This window comes from Podarcis erhardii (assembly GCF_964252035.2).
Source record: "Podarcis erhardii genome assembly, chromosome: 2".
Classification (NCBI taxonomy): domain Eukaryota; kingdom Metazoa; phylum Chordata; class Lepidosauria; order Squamata; family Lacertidae; genus Podarcis; species Podarcis erhardii.
In genome coordinates, this window is record NC_138498.1 from 73504468 (window position 1) to 73525288 (window position 20821).

The window sequence follows — 20821 nt, forward strand, 5'->3', positions numbered from 1 at the left end:
GGAACAATATCAGGCAATCACAGTCCTGCCTTTTGGAGGAAACCAATAAGACAGAGGATCCAAATACAGCAGCTTAAATGAACCAATAGTAGCTGTACCCTCTGGAACCAAAAGGCAGTTACTTTACCCTAATGCAAATACAGACAATAATAATACAGATATAAAATCCTTTGACTCAATACACAACATGTTCCATCTGCTTTTGGTTTTTCTATTGCTCTGCTTTGTTGCCTTTACTGTGTTTTTAAAATGTATTGAATATCCCTCCCCCCCCATAATCTGCTTTGGAAGGTCATTTGGTTGTATGCTTCTTTTCGGACAATCTAAGTAAATAAAGAAAATTGAGATGACTATTCCCAAAAAGCAGTAGCATTTGTTAAAAAAAGGGGGGGGGGGTTGAAGAAGCAGCATATTGGGAAGGTGGAGAGATTACAGTGAACAGAGACAGCACACAAAGAAAACAAGGAGGATATTTTGGGAAATACTTTGGCACTACAAAAGCCCTGTGTTTGCCTTGAAAAATGAAATGGATAAACATTTGTTGAGGCTCCCTAGGAAGGTTACCTCAATTTAAAAGAATGATTATTCTAGTCTGACTCTTTGTAATGCAAAGAGTTATTGATGTCTTCCTCTCAAAATATGGTGCGCTACAACTTTTCCTTTATTGGATGTTTATTGGTAAAAAGTGCTGAGCCTTAGGTGGGCTAGGTCAGTTTCTAAACTATTTTATTTCTACGGATGCAAAAATCTATGAGTATAACAGCTCTACAAACTGCAGGAGATAAAATATAGGAAATCAGAAGGCAAAAAGACAGGGATATAACAATGCAAAATTAAGATGGGGGGGGGGGGAGAGCTTATCAGACATACAGGGTAAAACTTGGCAAGGACAGAGATGAAGGAGGAGGAGGGGCTTTTGTTCAGGCAGTGACCCAGGAGAAAAGTGTTATTTCAGTGCTTCATTCACGGGCACTGGTGGCCTTCACCTTGATGTCCATTTAATGTTGTCCTATTCAGCAAGTGTTCCTATGATCTGGTAATTATCTTTCACTTACAAAAGAGCATCTCTATGTTACAAACACTCCCCTCTCCAACTCTGCTATAGATCAATATCTCCTTAGAGCCTTGTGCTATTGTTTGGGTGAATGATATTGATTTCTTCAAGGAACAAGGGATGAAGTTAGGGGAGGGAGGAGGCTGATGCTGCAGCAGCTATGTCTGTGCCAGACTCTGGCTGACACATGTGCTATATAGTTCGGAAACAAATTGTGTTCCTTGGCATCTTGACTGCCAGTGTCACATACTGTACTTTTACCCTCAATGCAGAGTGAGAGGGAGGGGGAATTCAATCTTTACCATTTGCAGGTCACATTATTTTCAAATAGTTCTGTTTGCTTATCCTTCTGTTGAACCAAGCTCACAAAGCATAGGTTTAAAATTCCATCAACTGCTCATGCAAAGTGTTTGGCCAAATTGTAGCTGACATTATATTACAGCAGTAAGTGCCTCAGAAAGGCATTGGGAAGGACATAAATAGTGACAGTAGAACATATGAACAAATGATTGTGAATAAGGTTTTCCCCAAGCACTCTGTCATTTCTGGTAGAGGCTTCTAGTCCTGGCCTCCTAAAAATAGGAAGAGCAACCAATAATAATGCTGGCAGGTGAATGCAGTGGAGGAGGGAGCATTCATCTACCAGGGAACCTGTCTGCTGTGGCCCCGCACTTTTGCTTCATCAGTTCACCTGAATGAAGCTGCCGTGTTATCAGAATAACAATGGCCTCAGTATGTGCTGCAAAAGCACACCGTAGCAAGCACTGAAGTGTGATGTTCAATGATATAATGCCTATTGTAGGTGGTCTTTTCTAGGACAACCACTAAATATCACAGCCAATCAATGTGGCACCTTACACCACCTTAAAATGATATATCTATTGCAGTAGTATGGAACCTCTGACAGGTGGACCTAATTTGGCCTGCAAGTAGATCTTGGTCAGTGGCTCCACTGGAGGCGAAACCGCCCTCCCCAGCTCGCTCGCTCTCACTCTCTCTCTCTCTCTCTCTCTCTGGCTTAGATTTGGGACTGGAAGTTGGTGGGTAATGAGGTCGCTGTTCTATTTGCTCTGCCTACAGGGGAAGCAACTGTGAGGAACACAGGCATTTAAGTAGCTATGGGTACATACAACTCAAACCTATTGATCTTTGTCTTGGAGATTTGAGAAGTTAAATTGCAAAAAATACAAACAAAATGTGATCTGTAATCCAGACCTTTTCTTCCTACCTTTTCACCCTACTGAATAATCTGACCTGTGGCTTAGTATTGAGTCAATTTCGAAAGGCAAGTTCCTATAAATAAAGAACCAAGTCTTTTAAACTTTAAGATCTAAGGGGTTACCTAGCCTCTGGTCCCCAGTTTCCACCTGGATCCTGTCAGTCACTATTTCTGAAGTCTAATCTGTTCTTCTGTCAGGAAGATATACAGAGACTTTAAAATTTGACTCATATGTTGGCTCTTCTGCAATGTGTAAGAAAGGAAAGTACCTGTCTGTTATATCAGGTAGAGTATATTCCAATCCTAAATGTACAAGTTTTAGGTATATTATTCTGTTTATTGAATGGGTCACAATGTTAACTCTGTGTTTTACTTAATAAACATGCATTTTCTGGTTTAAATAATCCAGTGTGCTCTGTTCAGAATGAATATGTCTCATTCCACATTACTACCTTGGGCTTCTCAGGAAAACTGCTGAACAGGTAAAGGTTGACCCTTCCGGGTGTGGGGTGGACACATACTGGGAATTGGCAGAGTGGTGTCTCAGTACCCCAGTCAGATTCAATAAGCAAATCTGCTACTAATTTGTTGGGATAGTTAAGTATAGGTTTAGTCCCAGTCATAAAGATCAGGCAACTCAAACTCCCTTTTACATGGCCTTACATAGTAGCCTCCTGGACGTCCAGGTTAAATCAGAAAGATAAGGACACTCTGAAAGAACCCAGGATATATTCCAGATTCAAATTCTCACTTCTTCTAAACAGGTGTTGTTACACTTTGAAAGAGAAATAACCAGAAACAGGGGAAGTGCAAGAAAATAGTGTTGATAGAGCATAAGTAGACATAGCATACATATGGCAGCCAAAATAAAAAGCAGACCCTCCACATCTAGACAGCATTGGGACATGAGGGAGTGGCAAGAGCCTGTACTCTTTCCAAGAAATGTCACAAACTCAAACAAGGTTACAGAGAGACTGGACACAGAAAGTAACTGTGGATCAGTAAAGAAACAGTATTTAAAGAATTCTGTATAGCATCTGAAAATGCTGAATTTTATATTCAACCTTTTTAATATGGTGAGGGGTGGTGAGGTGAGAAAGTGGAAGGAGCTCAAGAGAACATGTCAAACTACATTAAGAGAGTTTGAATTAACCTGTTCCTAGAAGCTTTCCTGAAAGACAGGAGTTTCTGCTGGAGTGGAGTTCCTTGGCACTTGTAATCTTCTCAGAAACTTCAGTGAAAGGACCCAGATGGTGAATACCAGTGAACATTTTCCAAACAGTAAATAGTTATTATGTCACAGTATGTATGTAACCCCCTTTTTATCTGTACAGTGGTACCTCGGGTTAAGAACTTAATTCGTTCTGGAGGTCCGTTCTTAACCTGAAACAGTTTTTAACCTGAGGTGGTAATTATTATTATTATTATTATTATTATTATTATTATTATTATTATTTATTATTTATACCCCGCTCATCTGGCTGGGTTTCCCCAGCCACTCTGGGCGGCTTCCAACAGAATATTAAAATACAAAACCTATTAAACATTAGCTAATGCGGCCTCCTGCTGCTGCCACTGCTCGATTTCTGTTCCCATCCTGAAGCAAAGTTCTTAACCCGAGGTACTATTTCTGGGTTAGCGGAGTCTGTAACCTGAAGCGTCTGTAACCCGAGGTACCACTGTATTTGTACCTCCGCAGTAGATCTTCTGCAAGAAAGCTAGTCCTGTACTGTTTCAAAATGAACACAAGAAGTGAGGCTGGTTATCTGTAAATAGTGAAGAAAACTTTGCTACTCATTGGATGCAGATGTGTGTGGGAAATTCTCTTCACTACATGTGTGTGCAAAGTAGTACAGCCTAGTTTGACTGATAGCAGCCCTTTTAAGGGATCAGGAAGGAAGAAGTCAAGGATTATTGAACCTGAAACCTTCAACATGCAAAGTATGTGCTCTAAACTAATGTCCACCTGGCAGAACTTTACAGAAGAGCAGTTAACTATAGTCAACCAAAAACTTAACTCTTGTGACCTTAGAGTAAGGGTAGCTAAGGTGGTGCCCTCCAGTTATGATTAGACTCTAACTCTTATCAGCCCAGCCAGCATGGCCAATGGTCAGGAATGATGGGAGTCCAACAACATCCAGGAGGAACCACATTAGCTACCCCTGCCTTACAGGTTACTTACAGGGCCATTGTCCTGATCCACTAGGTTCTTCTTATGTTCTAATTGTGTGTCATCCATTTTCTATTTCAAGGATGAATTACAATGAAAATATCTTCACATCATACATCTCTGACAGTTTAAAACAATTTCTCCATTAATTACTCTACTTTCTGCTTCCTTTGAGCCATAGATATTTGTCACTGATCACAGAGGTAAAATGCTAATTGGACAATATGAGTTTGGCTGAACTTTATGGGAAGAAAAGGGAGACAAAGTGTAATCCAGTGGGTAACTCTGACATATTCACAGGCATATATGTGTTCCTACTTTGTTGCCTTCGAAGGGTAAGGGAAATTTCCTTTCAAAGCCAATTAGTATAGAACAACACATGGTGAGAGTTCAAACTTATTTCTTTGGCATCTGGCTTTGGGCACTGTTGGAAACTCAGGGTAATTGAATAAACAGGGCATTAGCTTGTTCTGGTATTGACTTCTGAGTCTCTAAAATGAGATTTTGGATATGTGCTAATAGAACCTACTGTGTCTCTTCTCTTTATGAGACTGTAGTGTTGTCATAAATGACTCTGTTTGCCAGTGGCAGGCACCCCTTCATTCCTACCAGCTGCCTGACTGCCACCAATAAAATCAGCACAATTCCCTTGCTGGTGTTCTGAAACTCTTCACCATTTTTGTCCATAAGATACTCTGGACATTGGTCTCCAAGTTCAGGAGTGCCAATGAAATACAGTGGTACCTCGGGTTACATACGCTTCAGGTTACACACTCCGCTAAACCAGAAAGAGTGCTTCAGGTTAAGAACTTTGCTTCAGGATAAGAACAGAAATCGGGCTCCAGCGGCACAGAAGCAGGAGGCCACATTAGCTAAAGTGGTGCTTCAGGTTAAGAACAGTTTCAGGTTAAGTACGGACCTCTGGAACGAATTAAGTACTTAACCTGAGGTACCACTGTATAAGGTTTGGATTTCTCCTACTCCTAGAGGCAAGGTATTTAAAGGTAGAATCCAAATGCTACTGCACATTTCTCAGTAATTTTCATCAGGGTAAAGAAATCCACTACCATTTTCACTCTGCACCATTCGGCACAATTTTAAACAACACTGGATAGGATTTTTGCTATCAAGACAGAGGTCATTATAATAGCAGTTTAAAAAATTAGGCAATGAATAAAAACGAATATGCATGCATTAAAATACATTAACATGATCCATAATTAGGGATAGCTTTCTTTATGATAAAAGTTTCAAAAGTGATTATGACCTATGAGACAACAAAGAACCAACCAAGGATCCTGTGCCTGCTGTCTGTATACATACATGAGGATTCTTCACTGTCAAGCAGTGGGTCATAGAAAGGGAACCTCTATTCTCTTGCTGTCAGTCTTCACAGTCTGAACCTGCATGGGAAGCTCCTTGAATCTTACTTTGGGGAATAAAGAGATGATTTTCTTAGGCAGCTGGACAACACTACACTCACCATCAGAGCTTTTTTTTAAAGGTCATGCCCCTATGGCAAACAACACTGAGAGTAAATTCCTCTCTTTCAAAGTCAGTGTAAGTGTATATTTTTATGAACACTTACAGGCAGCACATGAGGCTGACTTGTGCTTTATTTTCCTTTTTTTTAAAAAAAGAGAGAGGCATTCAACATCACCATCTAGAGATAACTAAAGATAGAGATGGCAAGAATGCAGAGAGTTGTACTAAACAGCACAATTTCTCCCTTTTTAGCTCTGTGGCTTTATATCATGAATTCTCGGGTGTCAGCTGATATAGTGTCAAACCCAAGGAAATAGAATTAAACTGTTGCCTTGGATAGGTCTGGGGATTTTATTTATTTATTTTCAGCCGTGCTTGAAAATGTTCCTCGGGTTTAATGCATTGCAACCTGTAAAACTCCAGTAGAAATACATTACTGGAGAAAAGATAGGTGGGGGTACTTGCAGGAGGAAAGTACTTGCATTGTTGTGTTTTATAACTGAATTCTTATAGGCAGATGTTTTCAACAACTTTCTTCTTTATGGGATGTTTGATCATTGCTGACTTGTTTGCCATATACAACCAAACACAAGATGCAGAAAGGCAACCTTCCCTCCACCATTTCTCTTCTAACATGCAACAAACACCCACCCCTTCCTCCCTTTAGATGTCTTGAATGTATACTTTGCTGCACAGATATAGCACTTCTGCTGGATTTCTCTGAAACACACAATGGAACTGAACTAACAAGAACCATGGAGTAGATAATTAGATTATGGGAGTTAGGAATATAGGAGCTGTAGTCCAACAACATCTGGAGGGCACCAGGTTGTGGAAGGTTGGTCTATACAGACTGGCATTAACTCTCCAGGGTACCAGCAAACACTCATTTCTACAGATGCCAGTGATGGAACCTAGGCAAAGCATGCCTTCTACCACTCAGCCACACCTGTTCATATCAGTTGCTGCCCTAGCCTGCACCAATGAGTTTTTGGGTGGTAATCAACAAAGTTTTAACTCAGACTAAAGCCACTGAATTTAATAAACCTGGTCATTAATTTCAATGAGTCTACTGTGAGTAACACGTAGTTGAATGCCACCCAGTTTTTCTACCATTGAAAACAAACAAACCCACAAGACAAGAAACAAGAATCATAGAATTGCAGAGTTGGGTGGGACCCCGAGGGTCATCTAGTCCAACCCAGCAATGCAGGAATCTCAGCAAAAGCATCCATGACAGATGGCCATCCAACCTCTAATTAAAAACCTCCAAGGGGGCACAATCCACAACCTCCTGAGGGAGACCGTTCCACTGTTGAACAGAACTTACTGTCAGAAAATTATTCCTGATGTTTAGTTGGAATCTTATTTCTTGTAACTTAAAGTCATTAGTTCGGCTCCTACCTTCTTCATTTTTATGCGCACTTCCCCTTAATATATGCATTTTTTGTAAACACTAGTTGGAAAACAGCATTAATTTTCGGGAAAGTATCAATATCTTTTTATCTTTACCTTTTTATCAATTTCAAAGGATAGCTGTGTTTCAGTTCACATGTTGCTTTGGAGAGTGCAGATTTGTTATTTTGTCTTTAAAATCTTACTAAATTGAATTTCTCCTCCTTGCCTACTTATTACAAATCCCAGTTACACATCACATTTCAGCACAGGTCACAACTTCTAAATCAAGAGTTTAACATACCCCCCAATTACATTTTGATCAGCATCTGCCACTGTCAAATAATATAATTCAGATGACTAGAGATCTCTGATCCTGAAACTCTACAAAAAGACGTGAAATGGGATGGAACTGGAAGACTGATAACAAAGGAAAAGAAGCTTCAACAGTTCCATATATGTGTTCAGTAAGATTATGATTTCTAAAATGTAAATGTATTATAGCAGTTTTCATCAATTATTTGCTCTCGTCATTGACTGAGCAAAGCATGGCACCAATGGGGTCATTTCAATGATTATGCACTACATTGAAGTCCCACAGAGGTCCATTTGTTAGGGACACTCCAAATATTAAGATGTGCATCACTGAAACTTAGAAACAATGATATATTTCTTTCAAAAAGTAGTTTCCAACTGGCAAGGACTTTTTTGTTAAATTTTTCAGAGGCAGAAATATCCCCAAGTTCCATATCTTATTCTGTTATCATACAACTGTCTGAAAAATACATGTAAGGAAGAGTAACATAAGAAGATGTTTCTAGATGTAGTACGATAACATCTGGGATTGCTGGGAGCAGGTCAGCATCAAAGTACCTCAAAGAAAAGCAGGACAAGATGAGGTACTCCGAGTTCCAACACAATTGTAGGTAATTCTACAGTTACAAAGTCTGGGTTTGGGTTGATTCAACCCTTCTCTCCCTTAACCACAATTTCCCCTTCTGGCTCTGAGTTATACCTCCCTCAGAACCCCCCTGCTATATATTGCTATGCTTGTTGCCACTGAATGCTCCTTTCTTTTTGGGCAGGCTTCCCAGTCCATATACTCCTGTAGAAAATTTGTTCATCCAGCCTCTGGCTCCTTTGCTGAGCTGAACTAGTAACAGCTTTGGCACTTCAACACCAGTCATACTACTTCCTAGGACATTCATGTTGGGTAGTGGTACAGGAATGTGTGTGTGTGTGTGCCCAGTACTTTTTTCACAGCAAAAGCAAATATGCCATCTGTTGGAGCAGTATTTGGGGGTGTTGGAGACAAGGCCTGCCCTGGCACATGATCCCTTTCATTAGGTGGGCTAGGCTCAGTGACTGAATCAAACCCACCTGGCGAACTTCCAAGGCTTATCAGCAATATGAACCAGATCTCACCATGCAAATTCCAACATACCAACCACTACACCTCTGGTAAGTGATATTACTAAAATGACAATTATGCTATCTACTGTTGCTTCATTTAATATATAAATAAGGATCAACACAGCTGCATGCATTTTTGGGCTTTCTTTGCAGGGCCTGACTATGGACTTTTCAGGGTGTGTGCATGGTAGCTGTCATGCTGAGCTCCTGGACTTTAAAAATATTACTTCATCACTGGTCAAATCCCAGCTCTTGGCTCTAAGAAGTCCCCATTGTTTTCCCCAAGACTGACAGTAAATACAATGGTACCTTGGTTTACGAACATAATCGATCCTGGAAGTCTGTTCCTAAACCAAAGCATTCTTAAACCAAGGTGTGCTTTCCCATAGCAGCGGGGGACTAAATTTACAAATGGAACACACTCAACAGGAAGCGGAACATGTTCTTATTCCAAGGCAAAGTTCACAAACCAAAACATCTACTTCCGGGTTTGCAGCGTTCTTAATCCAAGTTGTTCATAAACTAAGCTGTTCTTAAACCAAGGTACCACTGTAAAGCCTTTCCTGACAGGGATAACAACTTGAATAAAATATTGGTAGTGCACACACACCATCTGAACGGCAATGCCCATCAACTTTGGGGGACAGCCCCCTCTAATATTTTATTGGGGGGGCAAAGGGGCCTTGGATCCTATTAGTTGGCTTATATGCTTACAGATTTTCTGACTTAATATTCATGTTTTCTATAGATATTCTCATTTCAAACTATTACTCTGGCTCAACAAATGAGCAAATACTTGCTAATGAGGACTCCTGTTCTTGCTCTAATTAACTTTTTTTTTTAAAAAAAAAACCCACTTATGTTTCCCAATTAAATGAAGGTGTATTTCTTGTCAATTAAAATGGTGCTTTGATCAATTAACCTAATAAGTTACTTGAAGTTGCAGTCCTAATAACTGCCTGCTCCTTAGGATGGTATAGAATAAAGATCTAAATATTTTTTATACCACCCCAAGTTTGTGGTATCTCTTATTCCTGTTTATAAGGGCAAAGTTCTTCTAGTAAATGAATTCATCTTATTCTGAAGCCAAAGCATTGAGCTGTTGCAAATAAGCAGTTCTACGCACAAAGAAAGAAATCAGAAGAATAGGGAATGGGTTACTTCATACAGAACAGACACTGGATGCCTAGTGAAATGCTTTTGATAGGTATGATTTCTTTCCTGTATGTCCAACCCTAATGTAAGTTGTAAAATACGGACTTCCGGGTTAGCGCGATCGGCTAATGGCGGATTCCCTCCGAGCTCCGGAGGGAATCTGCTCAACGGGGGCTGGGTCTTGCTGTGCCGGCGACACGGGGACCCTTAAAAACCGCGGGCGCGAATGCCCGGGGACGTGGTGACTCGGCGGGCACCGCTAGCGCCCTCCCGACCCGCGAAGAAGCCTTTTTAAAGGCTACGGAACGGGTGCCGGGGAGCGGCGTGGTGCTGTGAGTCCTCTGCTTCCCCTGCTGAGTGAAGCCGCATGCCATTTGTCGGAGAGCACTGACTTCTTCCGTTTAAAATTCGGACTTAAAATTAAGAACAACAACCCGTGAGTAATTTGGAACCGAACTTAAATTATTTTGTTTATGGATTTGGTACGAGCGGGGGGAGGTGAAAAGAGGAAGTCCACCTCACCCCCATTGTAAACAGTCTAACAGCAAGGACCTGCCAACTAAGGTTGTGAGAAGAGCCGTCAGTTACCTTTTGTGATTGGATAAAAGATATTAATTCCACGGATTTTAAAAGATTAAGTTATCGTACTGGAGGGCAAGAGCTTATTTGCTTTGATTAAGTACCACCTTTCTAGAGACCGGGAGTAACCCGCGAGCCTGTGGAGGACTTACAGGAAGCCTTTGACAGCTGTCAGATTAGCTGTCAAAATCCGGAAAAACTGAAAGCTTTAATTTCAGCCGGTTATTTTGTTACAAAGTAATTTAAAGTAAAGGAAGATTGATACAAACAACACAGACTTTTGGGTCGGAAGTGAAAGGAACACTAAGTAACTAGAATCCCTCTAGAGGGGATTCACGGACATTACAAGATGGAACTAGGTCGGGAAATACGAGCTGAGCTGCAAGAGCTGGTCGTTCTCATAGGAAAGCTGCGAGAGATGTATGAGCAAGGTCATGTTTGGTCTACAAGCCCTCCAAAGTCGAAATCAATAGAAAATATAGCTACTGAGATGGAAAAGGGCCTGATACTCAAAACACGGGCAGCTGGACAAGAAATGAAACCAAAGAAAGAAGAGGAGGAAAAGATACTTGTTAAACAAGGGGCGGCCGAAATGATACAGAAGACAAATAAGAGCCGAGGATTTATCAAGATGATTTTAAACCCGACCAGAGGGAAAGTTGGACTAGTTGGGATGCATGAGCTTAAGAAACAAAGATGGAGCTTCACCTTTAAACAACTTGACTTGGTCGGAAAAACCACTGACAGTATTGAGAAAGTATTTTTTCGAGTCTGGGCAATTAATATAAAAGATTTCCAAAGAAGCCGGCTGAGAGGGACTGAAAGGGACTTGAGAGCCTCGGACGTAAGGGCACCAGGCTAAAAAGATAGACTTATGGCTTTTGGTTTTGGGGTTGAAACCGGGGATGGAAAAGGAGGGTTTGGGAGCCCGAAGGGGGCCTGATTTTCACTATGCAGTGTAAAAATCCTTTTTTTTTTCTTTACGTCATTTATTATTATTAAAATGGGGAATTCGTGGATGGGAACTAGGGATAACCTTAGGAAAAGTACTTTTATTTCTGACTTCTTTTGTTCTCTTATTTCTCTTACATTTCAATAAAGTAGATAACTTAAGTGTTACTGATTAAACCGAAGTAAATATAATACTGAAATAATGGTTAAAATATGTGAAGATACTAAGGTAAAAACTTGCTGAACAAATATGGGAAGTGGAATACAAGAAGGGGAGGCGTGGGGAAGTCTAGAAAAGAAGTTACTGAAAATGAGATTTAAAAGGTGGAATTTCTTTTTTTTTTCCTTTTTTATTTTTCGTTTTTATTCTTTGTTGTGCTGGTTTTGTTCTCTTGGATGTTATGTGCATTTTATGTCTTTTAGTTCTATTATGTGTACCTTTTAGAAATGATAATAAATATTATGTAAGTTGTAAAATACCGGTACACCCCCCATGCTCATGAAGACATATCAGGCTCTTTTATTCCATGTTGCCAGGGACAATGTACAGGGCCATATTGTGGCCCGTGGTGTGGAAGTAAGTACTGCCTGCATATTCTAGAGCTTCTGAAAGCCATACCTATATCCAACAAGCTTTGTATAACTCAACTGCCTCCAGCATCATGATACTGTGGTTACATTCTATGCAATTTCTCTCATTCCTTTTACTTCTGATATGGTGCAGAGCTGCACGCCTCAGACTGGATTTAATATTTCTCTTTAAAAGGCAAGTCTACTGAATTTCTATGCCAGGTCATGAAACCTCTAGCACAGGAACTGTCATGGAGGATTAGTCCTCCAAGAGTACAGGAAAGTCATCGGATATGCAGTCTCCCTCTCTCTCCCCACCCCCCAACAGCCTGTCACAAGCAGGCAGCTTCAAGGACAGTTCTGAAGACTCACCATGTGCTTCTTCTGTGTGGGCTGTCCTAAAAAAAGGAGAGAAGGGACTGCAAGGTTAGTGTTAAAGGACTATCATTTGGATGCAAACTGGCCTGTGGTCAAGTGCACAGAATAGTGATTTTTAAATTTTAATTTATTAATTAAAACACTTCTACCCTGATGAATCGTTGCAAAGAGCTATTGCGGACAAAAGTTGGGCTGCAACATTCTGCACTAGCTGCAAATTCCAAACCTTTCTCCAGGGGAGTCCCATATAGAGTGCATTGCAACAGTCTGGTGTAGCACACCAATGCCTATTCTACTGTGGCTAAGCTATACCTGTAGAGGAGCAACTGTAGTTGGCACAGCAGCCAAAGTTTGAAAAAAGCACTCTTGGCCACCCAAACCACCTATGCCTTCACTGACAGTGGTGGATCCAAGAGTAGTTCCAAGATACTTAGCTGCACCTTTAGGGAGAAGACAACCTTGTCAAGAACAGGCAATCTTCCAATTTTCTGAACTTGGGAACTGCTCACCCACAGGGCTTCGTTCTTACTGGGATTCAGCTTCAGTTCATTGGCTATCATCCAGCCCATCACTGGTTCCAGGCACTGATCCACACATTATTATTCACATATTGGAAATAGTTCCTGAGATGGAGCAGCCTGGAAAGAAGCTGGAACTGTGTACTTAGCTATGCCAGCACTAACCCCAGTTTCTTCTACCAGATGCATTAATCCATAATAAAGAAAATGGACTATATGGCTGCTATCAGCCACAGTCTCTGTTTGGGTGCAGTATTGCTGTACACAACTGTGGAATTGCTATTATGCAAATCAGCATTAATCCAAATTTAGCTAAAGCACATAAAAGGTACAAACATGACCCCAGCTTACTAACTAAAGCATAGGCTGTTTACATTTGGGATTTTAAATCAAACTATTATGTGAATCCCAGATGCCATAGCACTAAACACACACCAGGGGCCCATTATGCTAGGCACTGTACAAAGAGAGAAAAATGCATAGTTCTTTTCTCAAATGATTTAGCATCTACCTATAAGACAGACTATTTTCAGCAGTATGTACAATGCCACAGCATGCTGCATTCTAATGCATATCTGAGTGGGACAAAACAGGATTACAGTAAATGAAAACTTGTCAATATACATGGAATGTAGAGTTCTTTCCTGTGAAAGCCTTTCCCCACAAATCTTCCTGAGCTCCCAGAAGGTGTAGGTTCTTGCTCCCAGACAATAAAAGCTAGTGTAGAATCAAAGCAGAGAATGGATGGAGGCAAAAGTCCACAAATGAAGCTGGCAGAGTGCCAAACTGACACCCACTTTTTATCACTCCATTGGACCAAAGCTTTTCTTCTTTTTCCTGCATGACATATAGAGATGGAAATGGGAAGCCGAAAATCCCCCAGCACCCCCTCCCCCTGTAGATGCCACCCTAAACATCCTTTACTTGTTCACTAACCCGTCCCTGCATGCAGTGTATAGAAGAATAAAGTAAAGGTCATTAGAGGGTTGTTCTGAGCCCATAACCCCTATAAGCTCTCCCTATCTTTCCAGTTACCATAAATATATCACAAATTAGTAAGGCATATTTGTGTGCTTCGGACTGTTGTTCTTTCCATAAACATGGCAAAGAAGGACAGCTGCATGCCTCGGTGAAAGGGTTTATGAGAAAATTAATCAGAAATGACACTTTGGACTGTTTCTGGTGCTATGGTTCTTCCCATATTCAAGCTTGCTTGAATTCTAGGCAGGCATCAATCATTAAAATGTGTCCATATTTATTTATTTAAGAAAATGTTACCATTGCTGCAGGGTTTCCCCCAAGAAATCTCCTGAGGATTAACTGCTCCGAAAAAAATGGGAATCTATTAAAGGTGTCCATACCAGCATAAAAGGACCTACAGAACACAATGACTGCTTTGCAGTCATTAAATTTAAAATAAGTGTGTCTGTACATTTGTGTAAAAGGGTGAAAAAAAGAAGAGCACTGCAGGATCAAATAGAAGGTCTGTCCACTGCAGCATCCTGTTCCTTAAGGTGGCCAAATAAGTGACTCAGTGAAGCCCTCAAGGAGCACACAAAGGCAACAGCCCTTCCCTACCGCTGGTGTTAAGTGTAATCTTTAGCCTTTAGCCATCATGCTTAAAAGCCACTGATTGACCTATACTCCATGAATTCATCTAATCACTTTTAAAAGACATGCGGTCATCACCACATATCTTGGTAATGAATTCCATGTGCGAGATAACGATCTTGATAGCTTGACCGTTGAGCCGTGTACTCAGACAGCTTTACGATCCCAATCAGTCATTTACAGCGGTCCGGCACGCTTCCTTCTAGCTGCGCACCAAAGTCTGCTGTCTCTTTGGCCACGGCTCAGCAGAGTGGCTTACAGCGGTGTAAAACAGTCTTTTTCTCCCTTGCTCCATGCAAGCATACACAGACAGATTCGTCTATTTACAGTTGTTTATTGAAACATTTCAGCCCATCGCTGCTTGCAGCCATGTCGAAAACATGTCCGTCTCTCTCAAGACACACAGAGAGAACAACAACAAGATACAGTCTCCTCCCAGACTCCTCCCAGCTTCTAAAGCTGACGTCGGAAAGTGACGCACAGCTCAGAACACTTAACCAGTTAAGTTCTGAACTCCCACACACCCCCTTGCGTCGCTTTCTGACAAAACCTGTGTAACATCTTCAGCAACACCCTGTGAGATCAATCCCTTCCCCAATGCCTTGCGCCCTACCTTGGCGTACCTGTTGGGCATCTGTGGAATCACCTCACAACTCTCAGAATCGCACTGTGCGAAACTTACCCACGTACCTGTGGCCTGGTACCTCTCAGGTGGAATACCCTTGGTTGTGCGACTGGATCGCCTAGGCACAAACTCTGGTGTTTCCTCTGGCTCACTGTCACCAGCAGGTGTGTCCTCTGCATCACGGGATTCTCCCTCTGACTTAAAGCGTCTTCGAATCCTCTCCATTACACTTACAGGAGAACTAGGCTCACTCTTGGGCTGTCCTTTCCTAACAACTTGTGGAGACACCCCACCCTGCTCCTGACCCTGGTCAGTGACCTGGTCGTCATCAGCAGACTCAGCCTCTTCTTCCTCTGCCTCATCAGAACTGTCCTCTTGGTCACTGGGCCTCATCAGAACTGTCCTCCTGGCTTTTGGAGAGAGAGTCACTTAGTGGCACTGGCCTGTACTGGAGTGAGAGGGACAGGGGAAACACTTTATGTAGTGAACTGGTTATCTCTAGTTTCAGTTTTTACTGACTTGAGTTTACGCTGCATTTCTACAGCTGTACCCTCCCTGAGATCACTTGACATTGACAGCTGGGATACATACATACATATATATATATATATATATATATATATATATGAATATGAAGTGGTAATTTCTTTGGTCTGCTCTGAAATTTGTCTGTTTTAGAACTACTGCCAAACAATTTTGCTGGTTGACTCCAAATACGATAATTTTTTTTGTCCCATTTTCTGTGGATTATTTTTATGTACACAGCTAAGAAATGCAAACAATTAAGTGGTGTATAAATGTCTCAAATTGATAGATAAACAAATGCTGTTGCTTAACCCCTTAATCGTTTCAGCCAGCCCTTCCTACACCTTTTTCCGTTTTTGAGATGAGGCAACCAGCACTGTATGCAGCTGCAGATTTATTACAGTACTGGGAGTTTTATTTTTGTTCCTTTCCCAAATAGTCCCTTGTATAGAGTTTGCCTTTTTCAACACTGCAACATGCTGTGCTGACGTTTTCATTGCACTATCCACCATGACCCCAAGTTCTCTTTCCTGGTGAGTCACTGCCAGCATGATGCTTGTAGTAACAGTACACTAAGAAATCAGAAAAAAGTGGTTGAGAAGAAGGAGCAGCCTTGTCTTCTGCACCCTTTCTCTCCTTTCAGGTTGCTGTCTTCCAGGATCTCTGCCTTACTCAGAACCCTTCCTTTCACTTTGCCAGCCCTGGGGCTACAGACACTTGGTGTGGAATTCTATTGATTTAAAGGACTTCTTATCTGAAGAGGATTTTTCATATTACTTAGCATCTACACTTATAGTTCGGCTGGTAGAGCATGAGACTCTTAATCTCAGAGGCCCCCATGTTGGGCAAAATATTCCTGCATTGCAGTGCACTGGCATAGATGACCCTCATGGTCCCTTCCAACTCTGCAGTTCTATGATTATAAGATTTCTGTGGCTTTGCTTTGTACAACAGCATTCAGGCAGCCCACAACCACATTTCTTTCCACACCACACTATCTGTTTCCACCATTAGATGCTTCTGTTGCCTTTACAGGTCTGCGTTCCCCCAAGATCCCACATTGTACCATGATGCATTCCACCTCACATTCCTATTAAAAACCCAATTTTTCTTGCACCCACAGGTCTGTCATTGCTCCGCTGCAGCCTAGTGCTCCACATCCTTCTATAATTTGTTTTTTAAAAAACACCCACATGCCTCACACAATCAACCCTCCATTTCTTGTCTATATTATTGTCTATATATTATTATTATTATTATTATATGTGATGAGAAGGGGCACGGAATGCTAAAAAAATATTTTCTGATTGCTTCACTATCAAACTTCTAGGTTAAAAGATAGCTTTGTAATGAATGTAGAAGAACAGGCAAAGCTTGTGCTCTTCAGAAGTTTGTGAGATGGGTTGGGCAGCTCAGCATGTTAAGGTTTCCATCTTCAGTCTTCCATATGGACAGAAAGCCAGATTCATTGTGGCCTAATAGGTGAATGGGGACATGGGTAGCGCTGTGGGTTAAACTACAGAGCCTAGGACTTGCCGATTAGAAGGTTGGTGGTTCGAATCCCCGCGACGGGGTGAGCTCCCGTTGCTCAGTCCCAGCTCCTGCCAACCTAGCAGTTCGAAAGCACGTCAAAGTGCAAGGAGATAAATAGGTACCGCTCCGGCAGGAAGGTAAATGGCGTTTCCGTGAGCTGCTCTGGTTCGCCAGAAGCGGCTTAGTCATGCTGGCCACATGACCCGGAAGCTGTACGCCAGCTCCCTCGGCCAATAAAGCGAGATGAGCACCGCAACCCCAGAGTTGGCCACGACTGGACCTAATGGTCAGGGGTCCCTTTACCTTTACCTTTACCTTTACCTTTAATAGGTGAAGAAATGGGGCAGAATCTGTGTGGAATAAAAATCCAAGTGCTACTCAGTGGAGGGGGGGGGGGCCTTGAAGAATGCTGATCTACCCAGATCCCCTTCCTAGATCAAGCTTCCTCAGTCCGGCATCCTCTGTGCCTGATGAGAATTATAACCCAAAATATCAAGAGGCACCAGGTTGCATCATTCCTACTACTTATATCTCACATTTTTCTCTGACAGGGACTCAAGGCGGCTTGCAGCTAAAATATACCATCCATACAGACTCAGAGTCATATATTTGACTAAACCTGCACTTCTTGCAGTGTTCAATATGCAATTCTGTTTTTTGTGTACTCTAGTTACCCCTACAGCACTCTAATGAAGAACTGCCTTACGAACTCAGTAACTTAAGTATTAGAGGGACCCTTCTCTGAGCTCCTCAACTGCCATCACAACCAACGAATCCCTTTCCCCTGTCTGCCCAATGTGCAAAAGGGAAACAAAGCAATTTAAAACAGTTTATGTTGTGATTTTCTCCTCCTCTGCCCAAAAGGGGACCATCTTGCAAGAAAACCTGTTTATTAAATGATCCTTTTACATGTTTCATGTTTCTTTTTCTAAAAAAAATGTTTTATAAAGCTGTCACTGCAAAATGAGAATTTTTTTGTAGCACTCTTTGAAATAAAGATGTGATGTGGGATCAATTTTTTATGGCAGTAAAGTAAGAGGGGGAAATAGTAGCAATTTTCTCTTCTGAACATGCCCTATTTAATGGAATGGATGTCACGGTAAAGTTTTATCCTAGGGAGATGTAAGGAGAACCACAAAATGATTATATGGTCAAAGACTTCTGTATTATGTATTTCCCCATTTCCCCATATCTCTCCTGTAGCCACTTAGGATATCCTACTATCCTCGCATTCTTTACTCTCTCCTCCTTGTCCTTGTTCTGTAGGCCCACCAAAAGGTAAGCTAAACATGCCCAGGGTTGGAAGGAAGAAAGAATGGCATCGAAAGAAGAATGGATACTGAAGCTGATGGATTATGCAGAAATGGTGAAATTGACTGGGAAGATTAGTCACCAAGAAGATAAAAAAATAGAAATGAATAGATTAATTTTATAACATATATGAAGGAGCACTGCAAACATTTAAAAACATCAGCAGGGTTGGATTAGCACTTGTAATATAAATTGATAAAAGGTATTGAAAAAGGAGATTTTATAGAGCGCTGCAACCCCAGACTCGTCCGCGACTGGACCTAATGGTCAGGGGTCCCTTTACCTTTATTTAGTTGCAGAAAAGAGAAGAAATAAATATTGTAAACTGGGGAAAGGGGGGGGGGGAGTCCGAGGGTTGGAAGAACCCCTATAAAGATAGTGAAATTGTTTTGGATGAATGCAATTAATATTGTCTGCAAAAAAACTTTTAAAATAAGATATATATTAAAAAAACAAAAAACAAAAACAGAAGTTCAGCTAAACAAGCAAACAAAATGGAGATGTCAGATCCTACTCTTCTGGAATAAAAGACAAATGCAGAGCATAATATGTCTTTTTGAAAACTACGTACAGTACAGAAAATATTTGTTACAGCTAATCTCTGCCCCATCTCCCCAACTCCCCACAAGCTACAGACACTAGAATGGAATGGAAAGCCTTCTTGCTATTTATTCAAATTTGAACAGAAATTTGCCCACACCAAATCCCACTTCATTAAAATATCAACCAATGTGCGCAGGAACTGCCAGGACCCAAATACAACTATGTACTCTCCAGGGTTTACACCTGGATACACAAGGAGACCACCGTTCTGAGTGTTCAACACCCCTGCTGTGCAGGACTGGAAACTCCAGTATTCAAAACATGTTATTTTGTGAAAGAGAAAGACACACACACACACACACACACACAAACAGAGAGAGTATATATAGAATGTGCTGCCTATTCTGGTAGCAATAAGACCATTCTGGTGAAACCAAAATTAGTAAAAAAACAAAAATATGCTTTTGCCAGTACTGGTGATTCTAGAAGACTGCAGTCTTGTATTCATTATTCATTCATGCCTAATGCTGGAAGATATTTCCAATTGTCAATTTTACTCTGGAACCTTTGGTGTGATATCTGTCGGACACGTGTGACCGTGCAATTATTGTATCTGCTAAGACAACTAGCATAATAGGAATGTTTTAAAAAATACTGGAGTAACACCTTCTCGCTCCCTACTCTCACACATAGCAACTTGGGGAAATCTGTTCTAAAATTAGAGCTGTGAAGGGAAGTACATGTATGTGGGAGAGCAAGGAAAGAGGAAGAAAAGGGGCACAAGAGAGAAATCAGTGACAAGCCAAAGTGAGTGGAAATGAGATATAGCAGACATTAAGAATGGATGAGAGAAAACATCACAGATTAAGGGAGAAAAGCACAGAATGCTGCCACAATGCAAGCCTGCCTTAGAGACACAGTTTTCTGTCATGGAAAACAGTTTGTATGTGTAACAATATAATGGGAGAATGCCTGACTTAACTTAATTTGGTTCATATCAGTGAGCCACTACATTAGCCTGTTTGCGTTGCATCATGGGAATAGCCTCGGTGGCACTTACTCCTGTTTGTGACATAGAATGCATGATCAGGGTTCCCGACACCAGAAACTGCAATGAGGCGAGCATTGATACCGTATTTTTCGCCCTATAGGACTCACTTTTTCCCCTCCAAAAATGAAGGGGAAATCTGGGTGTGTCTTATGGGGCGAATGCAGGCTTTCGCTGAAGCTTGGAGAGCGAGAGGGGTCAGTGCGCACCGACCCCTCTTGCTCTCCAGACTTCAGGAAGACATCCGCAGCTGTCTAGGCTGCGGATAGTAGCTTGCTTCCCGCAGCGCCGGGCGCGCTGAAAGCAGAGCGCCCGGTACTTCGGGAACACATCCGCAGCCTAGGCAGCCCTGTGGGAGTTCCCGCAGGGCTCCCTACGCTGCGGATAGCAGAGCGTCCCGCACGCCGGACAGACATCGGCCAGCCCCACAAGCTCGGGGGGACAGCAAGGAGGCACAGTGCCGCCATCCCGCTGTTCCTCGACCTGGTTCGGTTTCCCCGACCTGGTTTTGGGGGGGAAATAAAGGAATTTCCCCCCCTTTATTCCCCCCCCCAAAAAACTAGGTGCGTCCTATGGGACGGAGCATCCTATGGGATGAAAAATACGGTAATTGCTGACAAATCAGGAATGTGACTGGGAAAGGCTTCTAAACCAGTAATTTATCAGCCTCTCGGGGAACAGATTTCCTCCAAACAGAAACAAGTGTCAACCAGTCCCAGTCATAATTTATGACATATT

General features: G+C 41.7%; 1 protein-coding gene across 4 annotated transcripts in view; it reads right to left on the bottom strand.

The window, feature by feature from the left end:
* CACNA2D2 (calcium voltage-gated channel auxiliary subunit alpha2delta 2) overlaps positions 1 to 20821 on the bottom strand; it is a 541532-nt gene that overhangs the window by 299334 nt on the left and 221377 nt on the right. The window lies entirely within an intron of this gene.